Below are 26811 nucleotides of genomic sequence, written 5' to 3' on the forward strand. Positions count from 1 at the left end.
CTGCCTACAGGAAAATTAAAGAGACCTTTGGAGAAAAGAGAACGACTTGCATGAATATCAAGAGCTCAGATGGAAACCCAGTAATAAGCAAAGAAGGGAAAGCAGAAAGATGGAAGGAGTATATAGAGGGTCTATATAAAGGCGATGTTCTTAAGGACATTATTATAGAAATGGAAGAGAATGTAGATCAAGATGAAATAGGAAATATGATACTGCTTGAGGAGTTTGACAGAGCACTGACAGACCTAAGTCGAAACAAGGCCCCGGGAGTAGACAACATCTCATTAGAACTAATGACAGCCTTGGGAGAGCAAGGCCTAATGAAACTATACCATCTAGTGAGCAAGATGTATACCCTCAGACCTGAAGAAGAATATAATAATTCCAATCCCAAAGCAAGCAGGAGTTGACAGGTGTGAAAAAAATTTCTGAACTATCAGTTTAATAAGCCACGGCTGCAAAATACTACTTCTTTACAGACAAATGGAAAAAATGGTACAAGCCGGATTTCATAGAAATGTTGGAACACGTGAAGTACTGACCTTACGACTTATCTTAGAAGAAAGATTAAGGAAAGGCAAACCTACATTTCTAGCATTTGTAGACTTAGAGAAAGCTTTTGACAGTGTTGACTGGAATACTCTCTTCCAAATTCTAAAGATGGCAGGGGTCAAATACAGGCAGCCAAAGGTTATTTACAATTTGTACAGAAACCAGATGGCAGATATAAGAGTCGAGGGGCATGAAAGGGAAGCAGTGGTTGGGAAGTGAGACAGGGCTGTAGCCTATCCCCGACGTTATTCAATCTGTATATTGAGCAAGCAGTAAAGGAAACAAAAGAAAAGTTTGGAGTAGGGATTAAAATCCTTGGAGGAGAAATTAAAACTTTTGAGGTTTGCCGATGACATTGTAATTCTGTCAGAGACAGCAAACGACCTGCAGCTGAATGGAATGGACAGTGTCCTGAAAGGAGGATATAAGACGAAAATCAACAGAAGCAAAACGAGGATAATGGAATGTAGTCTAATTAAATTGGTTGATGCTGTGGGAATATATGATGCTGGCAACAATCAGAGCAAAATGCCTTGGACCTTTGGAGGTGACGGAGTCCCACCTCTAACTGACAAACCAGGGACTTCTAAGATACGACTTGGCAAACAAAGGTAGAGCTGGCAGAGGCTGCAAGATGGGGCTGGACGTTTTAGCTGTTAGTGACATTCGGGTAAGGGGTGAGAAAGAAGAGGAAGTGGGAGATTACAAGGTCTATCTGTCAGGAGTCAAAGCAGGAATAGCACAATGGGGTGTAGGGCTTTACATCAGGAAAGAAATGGAACCCATTGTAGTTGCAGTAAGGTATGTAAACGAACGACTGATGTGGATAGATTTGACAGTGTCTAGCAAGAAAATTAGGATTGTGTCAGTATATTCCCATTGTGAAGGGACAGATCAAGATAAGATGAATAGTTTTTATGAGGTACTCAATGATGTAGTTGTTAGAGTAAAGGACAAGGACAGTGTTCTGCTCATGGGTGATTTTAACGCCAGGACTGGAAATCGAACAGAAGGTTATGAAAAGGTTGTGGGTAAATTTGGAGAGGATATGGAGGCCAACAGGAACGGGAAACAACTCTTGGATTTCTGTGCCAGTATGGGCTTAGTAATCACAAACTCCTTTTTTAAACATAATAACATTCACCGGTATACTTGGAAACGCAGGGGAACCAGATCTGTCATTGACTATATAATAACAGATCAGGAATTCAGGAAGGCTGTGAGGGACACATGTGTATTCAGGGGATTCTTTGATGAAACTGATCATTATTTAATCTACAGTGAAATTGGGATTGGGAGTCCGAAAGTGCAGGAGGTCACGTCCATATGTAGGAGGATAAGAGTGGAGAAACTTCAGGATAAGGAGATCAGGCACAAGTACATAACAGCGATCTCAGAAAGGTACCAGTTAGTTGAATGTAGTCAATTACAGTCACTGGAAAAGGAATGGACAAGGTACAGGGACACAGTACTAGAAGTGGCTAAAGAATGTCAGGGAACAGTAGTGTGTAAAAGTAGGATGAAGCAAACAGCTTGGTGGAATGACACAGTCAAGGAAGCCTGCAAAAGGAAAAAAAAAAAAAAGGCGTATGAAAATGGCTACATACTAGAACTCAGGTAGACAGAGAAAGTTATGTTGAATAAAGAAACAAAGCCTAACAGATAATTGCAGCACCCAAGAAGAAATCTTGGGAAGACTTTGGAAACAGGTTGGAGACTATGGATCAAGCTGCTGGAAAACCATTCTGGAGTGTAATTAGCAGTCTTCGAAAGAGAGGTAAGAAGGAAATGACAAGTATTTTGGACAGGTCAGGAAAACTGCTGGTGAATCCTGTTGATGCCTTGGGCAGATGGAGGGAATATTTTGAAGAGTTGCTCAATGTAGGTGAAAATATGATCAGTAATGCTTCAGATTTCGATGTACAATGGGATATGAATGATGATGGAAATAGGATCACATTTGAGGAAGTGGAGAAAATGGTCAATAGATTGCAGTGCAATAAAGCAGCTGGGGTGGATGAAATTAAGTCAGAACTCGTCAAATACAGTGGAATGTCAGGTCTTAAATGACTACACACGGTAATTGAAATGGCCTGGGAGTCGGGACAGGTTCCACCAGACTGGACAAAAGCAGTAATCACACCAATCTTTAAACATGGAAACAGAAAAGATTGTAACAACTACAGAGGCATCTCTTTAATCAGCGTTGTGGGTAAAATCTTCTCGGGTATTGTTGAAAGGAAAGTGCAAGTATTAGTCGAGGACCAATTGGATGAAAATCAGTTTGGGTTTAGGCCTCTTAGAGGTTGTCAGGACCAGATCTTTAGCTTACTGCAAATAATGGAGAAATATTATGAGTGGAACAGGGAATTGTATCTACGTTTTATAGATCTAGAAAAGGCATATGACCGGGTTCCCAGGAGGAAGTTATTGTCTGTTCTACGTGATTATGGAATAGGAGGCAAACTTCTGCAAGCAATTAAAGGTCTTTACATAGGTAGTCAGGCAGCAGTTAGAGTTGACGGTAAATTGAGTTCATGGTTCAGAGTAGTTTCAGGGGTAAGACAAGGCTGCAACCTGTCTCCACTGTTGTTCATATTATTTATGGATCATATGTTGAAAACAATAGACTGGCTGGGTGAGATCAAGATGTGTGAACACAAAATAAGCAGTCTTGTATATGTGGATGACTTAGTTGTGATGGCAGATTCGATTGAAAGTTTGCAAAGTAATATTTCAGAGCTAGATCAGAAATGTAAGGACTGTGGTATGAAGATTAGCATCTCCAAAACGAAAGTAATGTCACTGGGAAAGAAATATAAACGGATTGAGTGCCAAATAGGAGGAACAAAGTTAGAACAGGTAGACGGGTTCAAGTACTTAGGATGCATATTCTCACAGGATGGCAACATAGTGAAAGAACTGGAAGTGAGGTGTAGCAAAGCTAATGCATTGAGCACTCAACTAAGATCTACTCCCTTCTGCAAGAAGGAAGTCAGTACCAAACTAAGTTATCTGTGCACCGTTCAATCTTTCGACCAACTTTGTTGTATGGGAGCGAAAGCTGGGTGGATTCAGGTTACCTTATCAACAAGGTTGACGTTACGGATATGAAAGTAGCTAGGATGATAATAGATGGGAACAATGGCAGAAGGGTGTCCACGATGAGGAAATCAAAGAAAAAATGGGAATGAACTATATAGATGTAGCAGTCAGGGCGAACAGGCTTAGATGGTGGGGTCATGTTACACGCATGGGAGAAGCAAGGTTACCCAAGAGACTCATGGGCTCAGCAGTAGAGGGTAGGAGGAGTCGGGGCAGACCAAGGAGAAGGTACCTGGATTCGGTTAAGAATGATTTTGTAGTAATAGCTTTAACATCATAAGAGGCACCCATGTTAGCACTGAATAGGGGATCATGGAGGAATTTTATAAGGGGGCTATGCTCCAGACTGAACGCTGAAAGGCATAATCAGTCTTAAATGATGATGATGATGATGATGATGTGGGAATTAGATTAGGAAATGAGACACTTAAAGTAGTAAAGGAGTTTTGCTATTTGGGGAGCAAAATAACTGACGATGGTCGAAGTGGAGAGGACATAAAATGTAGACTGGCAATGGCAAGTAAAGCGTTTCTGAAGAAGAGAAATTTGTTAACATCAAGTATAGATTTAAGTGTGAGGAAGTAGTTTCTGAAAGTATTTGTATGGAGTGTAGCCATGTATGGAATTGAAACGTGGATGATAAATAGTTTCGACAAGAAGAGAATAGAAGCTTTCGTAATTTGGAGCTACAGAAGAATGCTGAAGATTAGATGGATAGATCACATAACTAATGAGGAAGTACTAAATGGAATTGGAGAGAAGAGAAATTTGTGCACAACTTGACTAGAAGAAGGGATCGTTTGGTAGGGCATTTTCTGAGGCATCAAGAGATGACCAATTTAGTGCTGGAGGGCAGCGTGGAGGGTAAAAATCGTATAGGGCGACCAAGAGATGAATACACTGAGCAGATTCAGAAGGATGTAGGTTGCAGTAGGTACTGGGAGATGAAGAAGCTTGCACAGGATAGAGTAGCATGGAGAGCTGCATTAGAAACCAGTCTCTGGCCAGAAGACCACAACAACAACAACAATGTTCTGGTAATAATAAAGAAGAAATTTACTTATTGATTGTGTGTCTGTATGGAACCTACAGCCAGAAATGCAAAGAAATACCTTTGTTAGAAAAAATCTAACATGAGAGCTATGGCGTGACAATAGGTGCGAGCGATCCAAGGTTACACGCATGTACCTTGTATCTTCTGGCCATGTATTGCAATGACTTTTCATTTTATGCACCCATAACAAAACAAACTGAATTGTTGAAAACTTGTTGCCTTTCATCATTTTGATTGGTTCTTTGAATGGCTCTAAAATGTCACGAGCTCTTTTGTAGTTGTGTTGTTGTAACCAGTAAGTTTTTAAGAGACACCTCTCTCCGGAAAAAGTTCCATGATTTTGTCGTATTGCCGTACTACACACTGTATCATTCTAAACAAGCTTTCTACTTTACATTTCTTGCTTCAGGCTTTTCTATATCGAACCCACGTCACCACTTTTCTTCACGAATTGGACGATATCTTTATCATCGTAAGTCATGGAATAAACCACTCGAAGTCCATTTACCAAATAATCATCATCCAACATGTTTTTCAGGACCGTGTTCAAAACATGTGTAATGAGTCCATAATGCTCACAGGATTGCAGTGCTTTCCATACATTAGCGCCTTGTCAGTGGCAAATGAAATCTTATTAAAGTACTTGGGATTTACTCTTAACAATTTGAATAGTGTTTCTTCGATGTAGTTCTTAATAAATTTGAGTTTCTTTTTTTTTTCTTCTCAGAAAAGTGAGTTGTCACCAAACCCATATTTCGCAGTGCCTTATCTTGATAAGCAAAGTGTGCAGTACTGGGTAAGCAACATTTTCTTATATGTATCGCTCCATATATGTGCTGCACATCCTCATGCTGGGCGTCGTACTTGTTCGTATTCTGAGTTTCGTGCTACCTTAATATGATGAGGCAAAATGTTGGAAACGTCTAAATGTCCCAATTCTGAATCAACGTTTACAACCTCCTGATATAAAGCGAGAAATCCTACATGTAATGTTAATGCAACTGGATTAATGACTCAGGCACACATTACTACGCACCTTTTCAATTATCGTAGCTTTCTCTGAAACTGCTCCTGCTTCAGAACATACATTTGATCATATTCTGCAGATATATGAATTCAGATTCGTTGTGGCGGATCTATAAGACAGGAGAGAAGGGCACTTGCTGCCAGACCAGGATCTATGATATTTCCGAACCAAGCCAAAAATTTGATAACTGCCCCAATCCCCATCGAGCGGTTTAAGATTTCAAAAAAATCGATTTTTCAAAAATATGTTCATTTTGAAGCGCACATCTTTCTGAAGAGTTTGATACATAAAACATATGTTCAAATGGTTCAAATGACTCTGAGCTCTATGGGACTTAACATCTATGGTCATCAGTCCCCTAGAACTTAGAACTAATTAAACCTAACCTGACCCCACCGGGAATTGAACCCGGGTGCGGGAAGCAAGAACGCTACCGCACGACCACGAGATGCGGGCATAAAAAACATATGTGTTCGAGGAAATGTAAGACATGTTATTCGGTCTTAAAGAGTGGCAAAGTGCACTGCCACACCACCTCACGAAGTGTTGTTCTATCGCACGTCACTGTATTTTGCTCTGCGGAGTTCAAACGTCTATATTTTTTTAAAGGAAGCCATCGAGTCTATATTCAGGTCAGTGGAAATTAAAATGTCCTATGGTGCCTCTCCTGCCCCTAGTCGGCCGGTTTGCCTTCCCATACCCCTTAACAAAACTCACGGTTACTACTGGGTGGAATTATTTTTGACCGGAAGAGTAAGAACTCTTCAGCAAATTTGCACTGTTTACTGCCTATCAGCTAATAACTTTCTCTTTTGTGTGACATAAAATCAAATATTGGAATCATTAAACCAGTGAAGACAAGAGACAAGCAAGACAGTACACATTCAATCCTTAGGTCTCAGCATTTTTTCACTTTAATCTTGCTACAGCTTTACACGGTGTACTTTCCACTCTGCAAAAGAATCTATTACTTCATCAAATTTCATCAAGCATTTTCTGCATGAAAAACCAAAATGTTGTCTAATACTGAAAAAGCTGCTAATACGGATAGTACCCAAAACTGGTTTCATTTCTCGATTTGATTACATCTTGTCACTGTCTGTTAAACTAAACTAAACTCTGTCCGAACAGGCATTGGAAGGGCCAATGGTACCGACCAGCCACCATGTCATCCTCAGCCTACAGGTGTCACTGGATGCGGATATGGAGGGGCATGTGGTCAGCACACAACTCTCCCGGTTGTATGTCAGTTTGCGAGACTTGAGCCACTACTTCTCAAACGAGTAGCTCCTCAGTTTGACTCACAAGGGCTGAGTGCACCCCGCATGCCAACAGCGCTCGGCCGTCCAGATGGTCACCCTTCCGAGTGTTAGCCCAGCCCGACAGCACTTGACTTCAGTGATCTGATGGGAACCAGTGTGACCACTGCGGCAAGACCGTTGGCTCACTCTCTGTAAAAATGAAATAGGCCTTTCTAATATTGCAGCAGTTGTAACACACGCCAAATAAGTGAAACTGTTTAGGCACAAATGGTCATTTTTATGTACGTCATTTTTATAAATAACACGACAGAACATAATTCACAAAGTACCAATATCAAATGCGCGTTAGGCCTAGTGCAAGCAAAAGGTTTTATAACAGGAAATAGTTTCACATTTCATTCACTTGCTCCAGTTCCTCAAGCATGAGATCAAAAAGTAGTAGCACAAAATTTCTAGACGAATTTAGGATCGTCATTTTCTTCCATATAATCTGTGATGTCCCCTTTTCTTCTCCTTCCTCGTTCTAACAAACAATCTTGTTGTCACTAACTCTGTAACCAATCCTGCCAATGTCAAAAGTTATTGTCAGAATCACTGGTTCTGTTATGGCACGTATATTCTCCGGTTAGGTGTTATAACGTGTTCGTACAAGGCTTTTCCACTCTATTCCGAGAATAGACCTTAAAGCAACTGGGAACTCGCAGAAGAGCTTCTGTTAAATTTGGAAGATAGGAGATGAGGTACTGGCAGAATTGAAGCTGATTGCACGATATAAGTTGTGCTTGGGTAGCTCAGTCGATAGAACACTTGCCCGTGAAAAGCAAAAGTCTCGAGTTCAATCCTTGGGCCAGTACACAGTTTTAATCTGCCATGAAGTTTCATATCAGCACACATTCTACTACAGTGTGCAAATCTTGTTCTGGAAAATTTCTTGTTTATTTTCTCTATTTTCACTAATATACCTACTGTCTTGCGTCTGGTTTTTCTGTATGTGGTCTATAAACTACAAAGGCATACAAAATGTCAGAACTGACAAACTTTATGAGTTATCCAATATGAATTCTGATGCTGAAATAAGAGTATTTAGATGGGGACAATGGCAGTTCTGATGAACAAGATGAAGCCACTGACTGTAGTGAGCATGATGGACAAAGTGAGGAGGAATAAGATCCTGAAGATGACTATGATGAAGGTAACAGTGGGCTCGCAAATGAGAGTTCTTTCACAGGAGACAGGCAGAGTAAATGTAAAAAATCTGCAATATTGGTAAAAGGTACAGAAAACATGTAAATATCGTGACATTTTTGTTTAGTGTAATAAAGTTTGAAATTGTGAATATTAACAAAAGAAACCATTTAATTTAAACAATAAAACATATGCAATACTCAAAAAGTTACCATAGTTTTATATTATTATAGAGCCCTATACATAATTCTACTAGAAGCATGGCGATTGTAGCAATGATTGTCAGTTAAACAAATAATAATAATATAGCAATAAATGAGGTACTCCTTAAATATGGATCCATTGAAGTGATACGATTCTGTGGTAGATTGGCATGGAGTACAAAGTACGTCCCATGCCGACTTACATGAGAAGAATGCATGTGCCCACTACAGGGTTACAGGACTGTGGCATTGTCCCCACTAGTTAGTTTTACAAGGACTGTTTCAGAACAGATTAGTTTCATTTCCCAGTGAATTCATTTTCAGCCAAGTTTTCTTAATGAAAAATTGTAAAGTTACAAATAAATCACATGTTTCAAAAGAGTAATGCTTGTTGGAAACTCATTTATTAAGTGTTAGGAATGCAACACAACTCCATAAGATTTGCTCCAGATTGCCTACAGTAAAGGAATACAATGTGTTAAATTGATCATCAATAATGGGCACTTGAGCTGAGCAAGTTAAGTATTAATTCTTCAATAAAATACAAGGGAGTGCTGAAAAGTATCGCCTCTGAATTTTTTATGTGAAAACCTCTTAAAAGCATTGTGAATAAAAGAAACATTATTAACACTCTACATCTCTAATCTTCACATCTACATATTTGCAGCCCTCTGCCAGTAGAGGGCTCTTTATTGTAGCACGTAATGTGGTCATGTGTAACATAATGACATTGGTGTATGAGAAACAGTGTGCTGTAATCGAGTTTCAAATTCACAGATTTCCCTTCTCCTCCAGGAAGTTAAGACAACAAATGAGCGCTGTGATATCTGTAGGCATGAGGAATAAAGACAGAGTATCAATAACATTGGTTATATTTAATAAGCTTTGAGAGTTTTCACATTAAAAATTCGGATGCTTTACTTTTCGGCTATGAGAGACTTCATTGGGTCTTATTCAATGATGAGTATAATGCAAAAGATAAAATCTGAATTGTGTACTGTTTGAGAGTAGGACAACACTTCAATAGCAATCTATCCTGAGATTTTGGGAACAATTTACCAATACTCACAAATGTTCAGAAGTTATGTGATTAACTATTCCGCAATTTCAGCAATTTTGTGTTTTTAATATGCCGTTTATACCAAAAAACTATTTCAAAATATTAAATTTTCTGCTTTGGAGAGATGCAAAATTCGCACTGTAAAGAAGAACATATTCATTTGTGTCAGCACGGGAGGGAGTAACTATAGCTGTGTCAATAATCCCCACTAGCAGTACCTGCCATTATCACTTCTATTCCAGTTACTATTGTGTGAATTTTTGCAGACGATTATTTTAGTCTGGCACATTTTTGTTTTTAATGTTACAGTCACTGTCCCTAGTGCACTGTGAATATTTGCAAAAACATTACTTTAGTTCTAAACCCTTGTTTAGTGACCCATGTTATGGCATTTTGTGACAAATAAGCACTAATAAAAAGTCCAGTTGCATTGAGTGCTTCTGTTGTTAATGAATAGATGAGTCCTCAAAATTGAAGTGAGAGACACTACAAATCATCTTGCTGTAGTGCTCTCTGGATGTGGTCTATATATGTGGGAAGACAAAGGGGTGCCAGGATCTTAAAAAGAGAACTGAATACAACACCATTGTTACACTTTTAGTTATCATTTAAGCACTGCAAAGTAAATATTGCATCTAAGACTACGTAATTGAGAATATGGATGTTGCCTCTGCATATGACCTCTTATCCACACTGTGACAGATAAGAAGACAGCAAACATATCCATGGCAAAGAGTGCATGTGAAGGGGAGGAGGCTTCACTACAGACACTTGCCACAGAACTCTTATCACTGTAGTTACACCCCTGTGCTACAGCGGTTTTAAAAATTAAGAAACTAGTTTATTCTGCATGTTTCTACTCAGAAATGAGTTATGGCATCATGTTTTGTGTAAAAACAACTCAGAAGACAGTACCCTTAGAATGCAGAAGTGTGTTATAAGAACCATATATGGTGTTAATTCTGTGACAACCTGCAAAGACCTCTTCAAAAAAACTACATATTTCAACAACTACTTCACATTATTTACTGGATTAGTTGTAAGTACCTCAGGAGATTCAGATGGTGACTGCACAAATACTACAAGATACACAGGAAATAAACACGTACCAGTCGATGAGCATCTCTCCAAACTTTGAAACTCACATTATTGGTTCTCAAGATGGGCAATAATTGTCATGGAATGTCAGCATGTGCATCACGCAGTTCAATGAAGTCTCAACAAAAGCATCCTGCTTTACAAATCTATTGATTGGATTGCCTGTCTATAGGTTCACACTAATTTGATGCAACAATGGACAATGGGGAACTAAGTTCTGACGTGCCTGCCCCTAGTGGTGCATTCTGCAATTACTCCAGGGTGTACGATACAAACAGAAACTTGGAGAGGTGCTTTATTTACTGATGTGTGTCATTTTTCCACGTCTTGCAGATTTCATACAGTATTCTGGTGTTATGAATAACCCCATATATTCATTAACCTTCTTTATAATTTACAATATTTTTCTTTTCTCAAAAAATAATAAAACCCATGAATACAATATTTGGACAAAAATAACCTCTACAATGACTTCAAGAGGTTAATATTAGGACATAAAGGAATCATATCATAGATATACATATATCCAGCAACCAGCCAGAGCACATTAAAACGTCATGTAAACGATGTGGAAATTTACAACAAATAATTAATTTTGTAGATTTAATCAGGGTGTAGCTCTGATGTTCTTTGCAGTAAGTGGGGACCTGAAAACTTTGCATTTGCAATAAATGAAAATATCTATGTGAATTCTGCCTCAAAATGTAAAATTTGGTATGAAATAGCATCTACTAGCTAACTGTATCAGGATGAGCCATTTTATCAGGGAATTATAGCTTTATTTCATGCAAATAAATATGGAAAACGTAACCAATTTTTGCTTACTGGTACTGCACACCAAAGCCCAATTTGGAAAAATAAAAAGTACATGAACACAACAATGTTATCAGTGTACTCAATATATAGAAGATGCATTAATGGTGGGCAGTTAAATGGTCTGTATAAGATACACATGACATAATGCAACCTAGGCCTTGGCTGTGGGACCTGCCATCTTAAAACAAAGAAACAAATACTTCTGTCTGCTTGCTAAAGTTTAAAATTTGGTATAATGTGGACACTTGAACATAACAGGTGTATTGAATCGTGGTGGCATCAAATATTGGTAGAGGTCTGGCCCAAACTATCTTGTTTACACATTCCCAACCTAAGCAGGCAGTTGCAGGGTAGCTGTTATTGAATGCTTTTTGTTGTGCATGCTTGTTGCTTTCATTTCTTATTTTGAAATGAGTGAAAAGATTCATCACTATTGAAGTATTTGCAAAAGCAAACATCCCTTAAAAAGCTTCCCAAACCACAATTTTTTAACAGTCACTTTCAAAACACTAAGGCTTCGTCTTCAGTCACATAGCGTGGCAATCTTTTATATTTGTACATATAATTACCCACACACAATTCAAAATTTTCCAAAAACAGATGTGAATTTTGCCAAAACTAACTTCTAAATATCAGGTCCCTAGCAATAAGTATTGTTCCCACTACAGATTTATGACAAGAAATGATCCTCGAGTACAGGATGAGTTCTAAAGTAGTCCACGTTACCCTACTCCAAATGGTTAGCCTGTTCATCATACAGAAAGCAGCAAAGAATTATTCACTTTCTTATTAGGGCAAGACAATTATGTGCATTACATATCTGAGTACATTATGATCTTATTACAAACCACATCAACGTGTAAACGAATTAAAGATCTTCAAGTTAATACAACTTTCTATACAGGAACCAAATGTTACAGCAAAATCATTCATAACAATTTATTTTATAATATGTCCACAATTAACGTACACAATTTTGAGTCATTAATGGAATCAATATTAGTATTTAGTTGTCAAACTGTTCATTTCCTAGCAGACCATATAATCATGAGAAGATAAGATTTGTGTTACACAAAGGAATCTTCTCTTATAGACTGAGTTCACATACTTCCTTAATTTCTAGACAGACACAATACTTTTTGGAAACGAAACATTACACACACGATTCTCTTTACCATCAATATTTGAAACAGAGACTTTTTTCAGCTCAGTACACGAACTGGCTAAAAGTGTTCATAGAAGCCTCCCAGATTTGGATACACATGCTTTCACTAAGCACAAAATATGTGACTTTCTCGTACTACTGTCTTTTTATGCCTGGTTCTCTGTGGGGGAGATAAGCTGGATCTAATATTTCCAGTTTATGTGTAATCCTGGAGCCTTTCTGTGACAATTGCATTTCTAATAATAGAATTAACAGTTTTAATAAATGATTTATCACACTTTATATCAAGCTTGAACTGGAGGAAGAAATGGGAAGTAGTTCAGCCATGTCCATTTCAAATGAGCCATCCCAGAATTTTCCTTTAGTTTAAAAAAAAAAAAATAGAAAATATATATGAGACCGACCAGATAGGAATTTGAAGTGAGCTTCCTGTGTCTCTTATCATTGTACTACCTTGTTCATTAGAGGGCTGAGTTAGGTTGATCACAAAGAGGCCTCCCCTTACTACAAAAATTAGTCAGGTTTTCTGTATTACAGAAACCAATAATTGTATTTATTTTTAAGTTGCCAGGAAACATTGTGTGGTAATATTCAAGATAGTACTCTATGTAGCAAATTCAACAACAGTGACATTACCACTCATAACCATCAAAACAAAATGATTTTGACATTAAATTCTTCAAAATGCTCAGTTTTTTCAAGCAAAAATGGTGAAGCTACAATAAAAACGAATTTTTTTCTATGTAGAAATGTTGAACTTTTTGTGTCCAAAGCATTAACAGTGGCCACAGGAATGTAATATTTAACTAACATTTTGCTGCCCATCTTATTACTGTCTCACCACTGTAGCTCTTAAATAACTTTTGTTATATGCTGTTTACTTTTGTAGAGAGCCAAAAATTTTCTGTTCATCTGGCAACAGGTTTTATTTGCCATGTTTTTATCCTTCCACTGACATTCTATGGCAAGATGCTCTATGACATACAGAATTGTATAAATCAGTCAACTTAAAAAAAAAAAAAGCATCTGGGGAAAAAAAACTTTTAACTATAATGGCGTGTTGCTTTGTCAGACATGACGACCTGTGAATATACAACATTCACTATGAGCAAAATTTGTGAGACTTTATTGTCCTACTGTCTTTTTCTTGTTTCCTTGTCTGTGAAAAAGTTAAGTTGACCAATATTAAATCAATTATTTATCTGTAACTATGTCCAGGTAAGAGTTACAAGGTCCTTAGTGTAATGCTGGACAATGAAGTACTGGATATAACATGTTGTCTAAAAGTCTATTTATTATAGCAAATAATACAGTCATGATTTTTAAGAGTAGGATGATATTTCCTAAGAAGCAACATTTTTTTTCTCTCTCTCTCTCTCTCTCTCTCTCTCTCTCTCTCTCTCACACACACACACACACACACACACACACACAAAGAGCGCGGGCATGCGCTTGTAAAATTCTGTGCTTCCATGATATGCTACAGAATCTCTGTCACTTTCTCTATGATGGAAGCATGTTAAGTGTCCTTAATTCCTAAGGATATCCAAACTTGCAGCGTCATGCTTCCAAATGTTGAAGTGAATATCCACACAGGTACACCTGTAACATACTGAACAGTAATTCCTTATGTAAAAATATATCAATTATAAATACTGAAATAATACAATATCAATGTAAAATAACTGAGAAAAACATTAATAGTGCAAGGAAAAGATAGATTGCTAGTTAACATAAAGATAACATGTGACGTTGCAGACAGGCAAACTAAAAGACACTCAGACATTAGCTCTTGGCCACAGCCTTCGTCAGAAAAAGAAGTACACATATTCATTCAAATAAAACACACACACACACAGATGATCGCCATGACTTGCAGCTTGGACTTGAACGCAACTGTCATGTAGAATGGAAGCAACAATCTGGAGGAGGCAGAGAAGGGGAAGGGATAGCAGTGTACAGGTGGGGAAAAGTGAAGGCTGCCAGAGGGTGCAGGGACTATCGCCAACAGGTGCAGCATTAGGAGGCTGCGAGGCAGGCAGGTGGGGAGAGGGAGGGGGGAGCGAAAAAGGAGGACATTAGGGAAAGATAGGTGGGTACGTTGGCAGGGGGCAGTGCACAAAGAGGGTGAGAGATGAGAAGAGGTTGAGATGACAACACAGAGAGGGTGGAAACTATGGAACAATATGTTACCGTACACTGAAGTTGGGATAATTTCAGGAACAGAAAATGCGTTGTAACAATAACTCCCATCTGCGCAGTTCAGCAAAGTTGGTAGTGGAGGAAGGATCCAGATGGCTTTGGGTGTGATGCAGCCATTGAAATCAGGCATGTTATGTTCCGCTGCATTTTGTGCCTTAGGGTAGTCTAGTTTGCTCTTGCCCACAGTTTGGCGGTGGCCATTCGTCCTGGTTGGCAGTAATACAAATGTAGAAAGCTGTGCAATGATTGCAGCAGGTCTGGTATATGACATGGCTGTTTTCACATGTGGCTCGGCTTCTGATAGGGTAGGATATGCTTGTTACTGGAACAGGAAGTGCTGGGTACACTGCTATCCCTAATCCACCCACCCAGCACTTCTACTCCTGCTACAGGCTTGTCCTACCCCATCAGAGGCAACCCGTGAAAGCAGCCATAACATCTACCAACTCTGCTGCAATAATTGCATAGCCTTTTATATTGGTACGAGTACCAGCTACCTGTCCACCAGGATGAATGACCCCGCTAAACTGTTGCCAAGAGCAAAATAGACTGCGCTGTGGACCAACACTCAAAGCTGAACATAACATGCTTGATTTCAATGTCTGGTTCACTACCTGAGCCATTTGGATCCCCCCTTCTATAACCAGCTTTTCTGAATTGTGAATATGGGAGTTAACCTTAACAGTGCATTCTCTGCTTCTGAAATTATCCTGGCCTCAATCTATGGTAACATACTGTCCCCACACGCTCTACCCCATAGTTTTAACCCCCTCTCTTGTCATCTCAGCCCTATTCTTATCTCCAATCCTCCTTGTGTGCCACCCTCTGCCAAAGCACCCACCCATCTTTCCCCCTCTTCTCAGTTTTTGCCCCCCCCCCCCCCCAAACCCTTCTTGCCACCTCTGTGCCCCCCAGCCTCTTAACATCACACTTTTGGCAACCTAGTCCCTGCCAGACAGTGCTCTTCTCCCCCCCCCCCCTCCCCCCACCAACCATACACTGCTATCCCTTCCACATCCCTGCCACCCCCAGAGTGCTGCTTTCATTGTACGTAACAGTTGCATTCTGGTCTGAGTTCCTGGAGATGGTGATATTTTGTGTGTGTGTGTGTGTGTGTGTGTGTGTGTGTGTGTGTGTGTGTGTGTGTGTGTGTGTGTGTGTGTGTGTGTGTGTGTTTCCGAAGAAGGCTGTGGCCAAAAGCCAATTAATGTGTAAGTGCCTTTAGGTGTGCGTGTCTGCAACTTAATGTGCAAGTAGCAAACTATTTTTCTCCTACATTGTTGATATTTCAAGCTGAAATTTCCATGTTCAAGAAAAAGCACTGGTAATAACAAATCTTCAATCTCTTCTATACATACTTTTCCTCTCAATTTTTATCATCTGATTTTTCCAGGGCTGAATGATTTTCTTTTACTGAAGTAATGCAACACATTTTTTTCTGTAAGCAGGTTGGTTTTATTTGGGATTCCAATACACTGATTTATTCCCAACTCTTTTGGCTACAAACCATATTTTTCAACATAATCTCTGTTAAACATGACGGCTTTACACCACCTTCACTGGGAGGGCCTGTACGATGACATGGTATCAATGGTAGGTATCAATCTACTGGTCGATGTCAGAGCCAACGTCTTGCTGCATCAATAAATTCTCCATCATCCACGCATCACTTCGGATGCAGTGCGGCCTCCAATAGGCCAAACAGATGAAAGTCTGAAGGAGCAAGATCTGGGCTGTAGGGTGGATGAGAAAGATAGTCCTATGAAGTTTTGTGAGCTGCTCTCAGGTGCACATACTATTGTGAGACCTTGTGTTGTCATGGAGGAGTAGTAGTTCATTAGCATTTTTGTGGTGATGAACTGTTACAGTCATCTCAAATGAGAGTGTCTGCATGTCCCAATAGTGCAGGAGTCACAGCTGTGTGTGGCTGGTCAGCTCATGAGGGACCGGACAAGTTTGTGCAACATACTTGCAATGAGGACACCATGCTTTTGTTCACTGCCAAGTCTCCATAGATATTCTACAATAGCCTATGAATATCTCTGATGCTACAGTTTTCTGCTAAAGGAAACTCAATGACAGCTCACTCCTTGGAATGCATCTCTGTTACAGACACCATTTGGAGGGCTAAGTATCATGCCACCACTCACTCAGTGGAACTTCATGAATCTATAGGGGTTGAAGCAGGAATATTCCATCATAATGTCCCACAGCAAATTTTATATTTTTCCAACTGAAACTGACCAAGGAAAAAAGTGGTGCATTACTTACTGAAAGCCCCTCATATTTTTTATTTATTTAAATTCATAGATGTGTATACATATATGCAAGTTCCTTTCAGGTATGTAGTACAGGAAGAATGACTGTTTAAAAGTGTTCTGCATGCTGGAATTAGTCTAAGCTTGTTCCTATGGAAGCAAAATGCACAGGCCTGCAGTATATTACTCCCTTCCTGATTTAATACTGGTGCTTGAAACTTAGAATACGCTATTGCAGAATAGTTGAAGAAGGGTCTGCCAATTCAGGTGCTTCAGCATTTCTGAGAACTCTCCTATGAGTCACACAAACCTGAGATCAAACATGCCACCCTTACTTGTTTACATTAAATATTCCCTGTTGCCTATTGGAATGGGTTCCACACACTTCAGCAGTATTCTAAGATGGGAACTGTACACACTCCCTTAGCCAGAAAAGTTCCAGGACAGTATTTTTTTTATTTCTTAGTTTGCAACACTAAAATACTGTTATTACATTACCTGGTATATGTGTGTCGTTGGTGTGACATTGGCCATGTGTCTGCATAAACTCACTATGTGGCAGGGCTGTGCTTAGCAACACACTGTTTGGGTTCTTGGTGCTTTAGCTACCGTGACACAATGGATGCTGATTGTGAACAAAGGGTGAACATTACGTTCTGTGTCAAGGTCCAGAAAACACTTAGTGAAACATGCGCAATGATTAAGCAAGCATATGCAGGCGAAACACTTTCAAGAAGTTGTGTTTTTGAGTGCACAAAAGGTTTCGTAAGGGCAGAGATTGAGTGCAAGGTGATCCCAGAGCTGGTTGCCCGTCTACAGCACATACCAATGCAAACGTGTAGCATGTAAGGCAATTATTGCAAAAAGGCTGCCATGTAACTGTGTGCAACATCAGAGAATTTAATTTCAATCGTGAAGTGCATCATAAAATTTTACACAAAGATTTAGGGAAATGGAAACTTAATGCAAAACTCATCCAATCACATCTAACCCATGAATAGAAGAGGAAAGACAAAGAATTTCTGTGGAACTACTGGATGGAGCAAGAAGTGATCCCACATTACTGCTGGGCATGAAAGTTGGTGATATCAGTACGACCCTCACACGAAGCATCAAAGTGCTGAATGGCAGAGTCCTGGATCACCAGCTTGAAAAAGGTGAAACGACAATCATCAAGAACAAAGACAATTTTGATCACATTCTTTCACAGTAAAGGATTAGTTCACCATAATTGTTCCTCCAGGTCAAACAGTGAACAAAACTCTTTACATAAAAGTCTTGAAACATTTGCGACAAGCATGCCATGATTTGTGGCATTCTCAGGATTGGTTGTGACTGCATGACAATGCAAGGCAAGACCCCATACTGCTTTATAGTCTCTGAGTATCTGGCCAGACGTTCTGTTGTTGCCATCCAACATGTTCGTCTGACCTCTTGCCTCGCGATTTTGTCTCGTTTCTGCGAGTGAAAAGGCAACTGAAAGGAAAGCTTCATCCAGATACTGCAGACATCAAATAGGCCATCACAAATGAGCTTACAAGCATTGCAGTTGAAAATTTCCTGCTTGCTTCCAGGACCTCCAGAAATGTTGGAAACTGTGTATATATATAGCCAAGGGGACTACTTCGATAGGAGCTAGGATCATTAGTTGATACGTGCAATTTTCTATTTTTTAGAAAGACCTGTCCTGGAACTTTTCTGCCAAACGGAGTATTTCGTTAGTAGTCTCCTATACAGACCAACTGTTCTTTTCCAGCATTTTATCTATTAACCCAAATCTACCACCTGCTGTATCTACAACAAAGCATATGTGATTGCTCCTTTCATATCACCAAAATTTTTAGACCCATGTTCTTGGAGGAGTTGATTCTGACTGTGATTCATTGATACTGTAGTCATAGGTTGCTACACCTTATCTGCAAGTTGTGGAGATCACAATTTTACATTTCTGAACATTAAAGTAAGTTAGCAATCTTTGTGCCACTTTGAAACTCAAAATCTGACTGCATATTTTTGCAACTTTTTTAAATCATTACTGCGCTATAGATAACAGCATCATCTATGAAAAATCTGAGGTTTCATGTTGCACGCCACATGAACAGCAAGGGTCCTCTAGTACACTTCCCTGGGCACACCTTATGTTACTTCTATGTATGTCAACGACTCTCCATCCACGATAACATGCTCCTTCCTCCCTACAAAGAAACTCTCAATCCTGTAACAAATTTCATTTGGTCTCTCGTAGGACCACACTTACACTGATTAGCACTGGTGTGATACTAAAGTCAGGTTCTTCAGAAGTCAGGAACCACTGTACCCATCTCATTGCCTTGATCCATAGTTTTGAGAATGCCATGAGAAAGACGGCGAGTCAGGTTTTACAAGATAGATGTTTTTGGAATTCCCACTGAGTGGCATGGAGGAGATCGTTCTATTCAATATACCTCATTACTTTTGACTTCTGAAGATGCTCTACGATTCTACAACAGGTGGATGTTAATGATATTGGACAGTAGTTTTGTTAATTATTTCTGCTCCCCCAACAGATGAGATCTCGTGTTTCCTTCCTAAGACTAAGCACAGTTTTTTTTATATTTTTATTTGAAGAATCTATGGTGTCCTGTGGTTAAATCAGAGCAAACTTGTCTTCGAATCCTTTACAGAATCTCACAGGGCTCTACTGGGTCCAGTAGCATTGTTTAATTTCGGCAACTTTAGATTTTTTCAATTTCACTGACACTACCCATAATTAAACTGTGGTAGTACTCGAGTCTTCCTTTGCTCAAAAATAATTAAAAACAGAATTCAACGTTTCTGCTTTTGCTATGCTATGCTCAATTACGGTATGTCATTCGTGAGTGGTTGGGTACTAACTATCATGCCACTGACAGGCTTTACACATGATAATAAATTCTTCAGATTTTGTGAGAGGTTTTTCAATAACATTCTGCTAAGATAGTAATTGACAGTCTCATACACTGCTCTTTTGACGGCCTAGATGCTAAATCTAGCATGTCTCTGTTTAGTATTTCTATGTTCTGTGTACACCTAATCTGTAATAGCTGCCATTTCTTTAGAAGCTTTTTATGGGGGCTGTATACCATGTACACTCCCTCCCATTGTTAGCTCTTTTACAACACACATATCAGTCAAACCTTATTAAAACTGCTTGATAGTTTGTACCTCTCACTTTGAAACTAAGTTCTTCATCAAAGTTCTAAACATCACACACAAACTCTCCACCACAGCCAGTGCAGCATAATTATGTGGCAATACACTTGCAATGCTCAAGTAGAGTGTTGTACAAATTGTTCAATTACTGGATCTTGCCTACATTCTCATTTCACTGTCCACAGCATGCAACAATGTATTCTGCCCGACTGGCAGACTACTACCCCCCTCACTGAGACTTAACCAAGAGGCAGCTGACTGTAATTCTGGCAAAGTTATAGACATTTGTGACAGGCAACAAGTAAATTTAATGAGGCTATAGTAACTATGCAGAAACCAAATTGGGTTACCAATCTCTAAATGTTAATGACATCTTTTTGATACTTAAAGCAAAATACACTGTGTACATAATGAAAGTTCCAGTTTTAAAATGCTGCTCAGAATGATGTCAAATTTGGACAGCATATTACTGACAGAAAAATAATAAAATAAACACAATGACCAATGTAAGCATCAGAATATGCACATCAACAGGGCATGGCACATGGCTGCTCCTCAGTTTGCATATGAGACATCCAACATGACTGTCTCCATGAAGGGTCACAAGCTGCTGGCACAGCTCTTTTACAAGAACAGTGACTGTGCATCAGCAGCCCTGCAGAGGTTCTGGACACTTAAAAGGTATGAATAAATGCAGTGGTCCGATGTCTCCTATGGGTCCAACAAAATACTATACAATTCGAAAAGACAGGTTCTTTTGAAGTGCAATATGGCAGAGAGAGGGAAGCACTTGATCTGTCTAAAATGTGGAAACAGCATTGCAGGATGGAAAGGGAATTGGCAGTAGGCAAGAAGGCAGCTAGGAAGAGGAGGTATTCAGACACTTATACTTAGAGTGTATGCAACAGATTTGACTAACTGTCAGAGTTGAGTGGAGAGGAGCCTTGTGTACATGTAGATGTAGAGATCATGCAGCAATCCTCAGCAGTTACGACGACTAGGGCAGTTGCAAAGTCTAACAGAAAGAAGAAGGTTCTGCTGCTAGGTAGTTAGCACAGTAGAGGTGTGGGCCAGTAGTTGCAGAAAGTGTTGGGGAGTGAGTACCAGGTCACCAGCATTGTGTAGCCTAGTACAGGGTTGGCTCAAGTGACTGACAGCATAGGGGAGTTACGTAGGAATTTTACAAAGGAGTATCAGATAGTGATAGTGGATGGAGAAGTGAACAGTCTTCATAGGGACGGGGCATATGATATAGGTGGTGACCTGGTAAAGATAGCTACTCAAACTGGTGGCACTAGTGTGCATTTCGTGCAACTGTCATGATTGGCCTCGTCTTGATGGGCTGTTAGGGACTGGGGAAGGCGCTCATGGCCACATTTTAGTGGTGCCAGTTGGGTCTATCAGTAGATCAGGATTCACTAGGCATGGCCTACACCTCAATAGGTATGTGAAGGGAAGGCTGGCAAAGCTTATAGGTGATAGGGTGGTGGTGGTGGTGGTGGTGGTGGTGGTGGTGGTGGTGGTGGTGGTGGTGGTGGTGGTGATCACACATGGAAAAATTTCTGTAGTAGTTGGTGTTAGAGTGGCACCTTTTTTAAAAATAGAATTCAATTGAGAGATATACATGCTTAAAGGAAGTCCCTCTAACTAAGGGCTCACCTTCGGAAGATGTAACGTTTCCAAGTAGAGCAGGAATTAGCATATTTCATCAAAATATAAGAGTTGTTAGAGATAAAGTTAGTGAACTGCTTACAGATGTTGACTCTGAAATCATTGGTATATCAGAGCACCAATAAAATAATTTAACAATTCAGAGGCTTCCTTTACCTGGATACAGATTAGCTGTCTATTTTTTAAAGAGTTCCTTTTTTTTTGGGGGGGGGGGGGGTGGAATGGCTATGTACGTATTCCATTTGAGTCCATAGACGTATCACGGCACTGTACTGAACAGATATTTGAATGTTGAATTTAGTGAAACTAAACTTCTAATTGTTGTTGTTTATAGGTCCGCAAACTCTAACTTCAGAGCTTTTCAGGCCATCAGTGTTTGCAAAAGTTACTGGAAAGGCTGTGTATGTAAGGACAATTGATCATTTTATATCTCACAATTTGCTATCAAATATACAGTTCAGCTTTAGAAGTCGTTTAACAACTGAAAATGCTATATTTTCTTTTCTCTGTGAGGTTCTGGATGGGTTAAACAGAAGGTTTCAAACACTTGGCATATTTTTTGATTTAACAAAGGCATTTGATTGTGTTGATCACAAAATATGGCTCTAGAAACTGGACCATTACGGAATTTGGGGAGTAGCTCACAATTGGTTCACCTCTTACTTTAGTAACAGGCAGCAAAAGGTCATTATTCACAATGTTGATAATGGCTGTGATGTGGGGTCTGAGTGGAGTACAGTCAATTTGGGGGGGGGGGGGGGGGGGGGGGGCAGGGATCAGTGTTCCTTATTTGCATAAATGATATGCCCTCTAGTATTACGGGTAGCTCTCAAATATTTCTGTTTGCTGATGACACTAGCTTGGTAGTAAAGAATGTTGTTTGCAACATTGGCTCAGTTTCAAACAGTGCAGTTCGTAACATAAGTTCATGGCTTGTAGAAAATAAATTAACACTAAATCACAGGAAGACTCAGTTTTTAGTGTTTCCAACACACAAGTCGACAAAACATGATGTTTTAATTTCACAGAAAGGGCTTACGATTAGTGAAACTGAACAGTTCAAATTTCTAGGTTTTCTGATAGATAGTAAGTGGTCGTGGAAAGCCCACGTTCAGGATCTTGTTCAAAGACTTAATGCTGTCATTTTTAGTATTCGAACGGTATATAAAGTGAGTGACCGTTTGACATTAAAATTAGTCTACTTTGCTTATTTTCATTCACTTATGTTGCATGGCATTAAATTTTGGGGCAACTCTCCCCATTCTAAAAGGAGATTTTTGGCTCAGAAACGGGCAGTTCACGCAACAAGTGGTGTAAGTTCACAAACCTCTTGTCGACCCGTATTCACTAGTCTGGGTATTTTGACACTGGCCCCTCAAAATATATATATATATATATTGCTTACTGTCATTTCTTGTTAACAATATTAGCTTCTTCCCAAAAATAAGCAGCTTTCACTCAGTTAATACTCGGCAGAAATCAAACCTGCTTTTGGATCGGACTTCCTTAACTCCTGTGCAGAAAGATGTGCAGCATACTGCTGCATCCATTTTCAATAAGCTACAACTCACATTAAAGAATCTTAGCAGTAATCCACACACCTTGAAATCGAAACTGAAGAGTTTCCTCATGAGCACTCCTATTCTGTCAAGGAGCCCCTTGAGAAATTAAGCTGATTTTTTGTTGTCTTTTTTGATTGCATTTACTTAAAACATATGGACTGGCTTTTTCAGGCTCATAAATATTTATTCTTATCTGTTATTACTTTTATCTTGTAATTTCATGTACTGACACATTCCATGACCTTGAAGATTTGCTCCTCAATTTGGTACTATGAAACTTGACATGTAAATAAATAAATAAATAAAGCAATGGCATGCAAACATGCACTGCACTAGGAATTGCCTGGATGTTGGACATGCCTGTGAGCACAGTACGTAAAATCCTTCTACACATCCTGCATTGCTATTCGTACAAAATCACCCATATTCTGAAGTTACTTCCAGTTAATGTGACAGGAAGACAAGTTCACTCTGGAAATTCTTTGTTACATGGAATTGGTCAATGAATGGCCATGGACCATTCCATGGACAGACAAAACCTATTTCCATCTTCAAAGGCATATTGATACATAGAATTGCAGAGTATGAGCAATGGAAAATTCGCATACACATCAACTGGTACCACTGCATTTTGCAATAGTGGTGTACTGTTTATTGTATGTCTTTGTTTGAGGAGAAGAGTGCTGCAGTTTGTTTACTTGTATTGTCACTGGCAAACACTATGAGAGTCTTGTGCACAACTTCATTGCAACCCTTCAACAGCGGGAATGTGTGGGTAGGACCATTTTCTTGCAAGATGGTGCTACTTTGCAATCTGCACAGCCTGTGAAGCAGCTGCTGCTGAAGCATTTCAAACATGTTACAATTATTAGCCTTCATTTCCTTACAGCCGGGCCATCCATATCACCTGATCTTAATCTGTGTGACTCCTGGCTCGGTGGATATCTGAAAGATGTTGTATTCAGTGCTCCAATTTCTAATGTAGCTGAACTGAAGGCAAGCATTGTGCAACACATTCTGAATGTGATCCTCAAGACACACTGATCTGCTGTGGAAGAGTGCTGTTTCTGGATTTCAGCTTGTGGCGGAAAACGATAAACCACAAATTGAACTGTTGAGTCAGTCTCGCAACATCTAGAAAAAGATGTGGTTTTGCTTTTGATGCAGCTTTTGACAACTATGAACTGATGTCAGTTTGCTTTTTATGTGGTTTTTGGTCTCAAGACAATGAAAAACCAATTTTTCCCATCTGATATCTGATGTGGTACAACCTTGCCATGGTGGATGAGCTTACCTAACTAACAGTGCCACAACTGCTGGCTGCCGAACTTGTGCAGTCAAGCACATTGAACAGTATGGATGGTGTAATATGCAATTCAAACCATAGTAGTCGTACTGCGATTCATCTATTATTTGTAGCTGACACAATTTATGTTGATACTTACACCACCATCTACTAGTAAAATTTTTCGTTAATTTTTTTCCCCTCATGACATTTTCTCTGTGGCAATAACGTACTGCTCAAATTTGACATCGTGCTGCGCACTGGTTCTTTTTCTACACCATTTTTAAACTGGAGCTTTAATTACAGATGCCCTTATATTTTGGTATCTATCCTACAAATGGCTTCGTTAAAAGTTAGTACGCTTTATAGCTATCTATTCAATACTTCATAATTTACTTTGTCTTGCAACCAAATCAAACGGCAAAGTGATTTTATGTTGCTGGTTTAGTTTTTGTGAATATGTCATTTTCAAATTACCACTACACAATGGACTCAACTTTCCTGGTCCTTTCATTATGTACAATGAGAGGAGGCTGGTGTGTGTGTGTAGTTTTTAGCTGAGAGAGACGTACCAGTCGATTGACATATGTCATAGGTCTGCTTCCAAATGGCTGATGTGAATGTTCACGAGCGCATGATTGCTCTCTTTGAAAACAGTGATAGTGGATCTGAGGCAGGACATCTTTATGGTGTTGATGCTTCCACAGCAAGCAGATGGATTAGACAATGTACAGGTAATGATGAGTAACAAGATGTCCATTATCTGGAAGACCATGAATCTCTACACGGGTGCAAAATGAAGAATTGGTCAGAGCAGCTCAGAATGCCCCTTTGTCACTCATCTGGGAACTAAGGAGAGATTCATGTTTCCCGGGCTTACTGAGAACAGCTCTCATAAGATTAAAGGACCACGGAATGAGGTCCCTTCGTCCTCTTATCAAAGAACCACTGCCTGATGAACAAGCCATGGATACACTAGCAATTGTGGGTTCCCTGGGCAGATGTTGATTGGAAGAAAAAGTCATTTTCATGACGAGTGCACAACTGAGTCCACGAGCAAAGATCCTGCCCTTGTTTACTGCACAGATGTGCAACAACATGATGTGCGCTTCGTGGCCACAAGCACTAGAAACAGATGCATTTAAGTGCCAAATGCTGGGGCTGGATGTCTCGTATGGGTGCAGGAACTTTAGAATGTATCCAAGGAAGTTCACTTCAGCATGCTAGGAACATTTCCTTGAAAATGTTATCATCCATGGAGTTCAACTTTGGTAACCCAAAGGGTGTCTCACTTACCAACATGATAATCATCCATCACACACTAACATTAGGATTCAGAGTAGGTTTCAAAGAAGGGAGAATATTATTCAGTCCCTTCTATCACCTCCAAAGTCACCTATCTCAATCCTATACAGCATGAATGGGTTCAACTTCAGAAGAATCAGCTGACATGTTTCTCTTAGCTGAAATCTATAAACAAACCAGTTGACAATCAAAGTAATTACAAATAAATACATCCATTTTCAATATTTTTAATATGACTATTTTTCTGTTTGTTTTAAAATAAACTATCATAAAATGGAATTTTTTAAAAGAATGTGGAACCAAGAAAAGCCTACACCTGCACAATTTGCAATGAATTAAAATTTAAAACATTACCTGAACACGTCTAAATTTAATAAAAAAATTACAACTGACTCCAGTTAAATTTGAACGCTCTTCCTTTATGTTTGTAGACCATCAGCCTATTCACTCAGCATTGAAACAGATATGAAACGTTCGTCGTCATAGTAATTCTACCGATGTGGTTTCAGACATTTCTACGTGATCAAATAATGATTTGAAAAAAATGATATGATGAGTTAAATTGCATTGAGTCTTGAGATGTACTGTACCCTGACTATTATACTGCCTCCATTTGACAATGTAAACACCATGCTAAAGCTCCACAGACTGTTAAGAGTTGTGAACAGCAGGCACAATGCTCTGTTTTTGGATTCAAAATTATTCGGCCCAGGAAATCTTTTTGCATTTCATTGTATAGTAATGAGTCTGAACTATCTTGTATGCAGTGCTCAGGATTTAATGTAGAACATGACATTCATATTACAATAAATTTATTTTCCAAAAAAGTA

The 26811-nt window shown here is 39.3% G+C and overlaps 1 protein-coding gene and 1 pseudogene across 2 annotated transcripts in view; both read right to left on the minus strand.

Moving 5' to 3' along the window:
* Positions 1 to 7064: 7064 nt before the first annotated feature.
* Positions 7065 to 7182, minus strand: LOC126291136 (5S ribosomal RNA; annotated as a pseudogene).
* Positions 7183 to 13803: 6621 nt separating this feature from the next.
* The window catches only part of LOC126335931 (pre-mRNA-processing factor 19), a 41259-nt gene continuing 28251 nt past the window's right edge, over positions 13804 to 26811 (minus strand). The window contains exon 11 of one of the 2 annotated variants that reach the window (XM_049999416.1): positions 13804 to 14129. The gene's annotated coding sequence lies outside the window, so the exon portion shown is untranslated. Of the gene's footprint in view, positions 14140 to 26811 lie in introns of both variants that reach the window. The other variant, XM_049999410.1, reaches the window with a different exon arrangement.

Source organism: Schistocerca gregaria, chromosome 1 (assembly GCF_023897955.1).
Source record: "Schistocerca gregaria isolate iqSchGreg1 chromosome 1, iqSchGreg1.2, whole genome shotgun sequence".
NCBI classification, from domain to species: domain Eukaryota; kingdom Metazoa; phylum Arthropoda; class Insecta; order Orthoptera; family Acrididae; genus Schistocerca; species Schistocerca gregaria.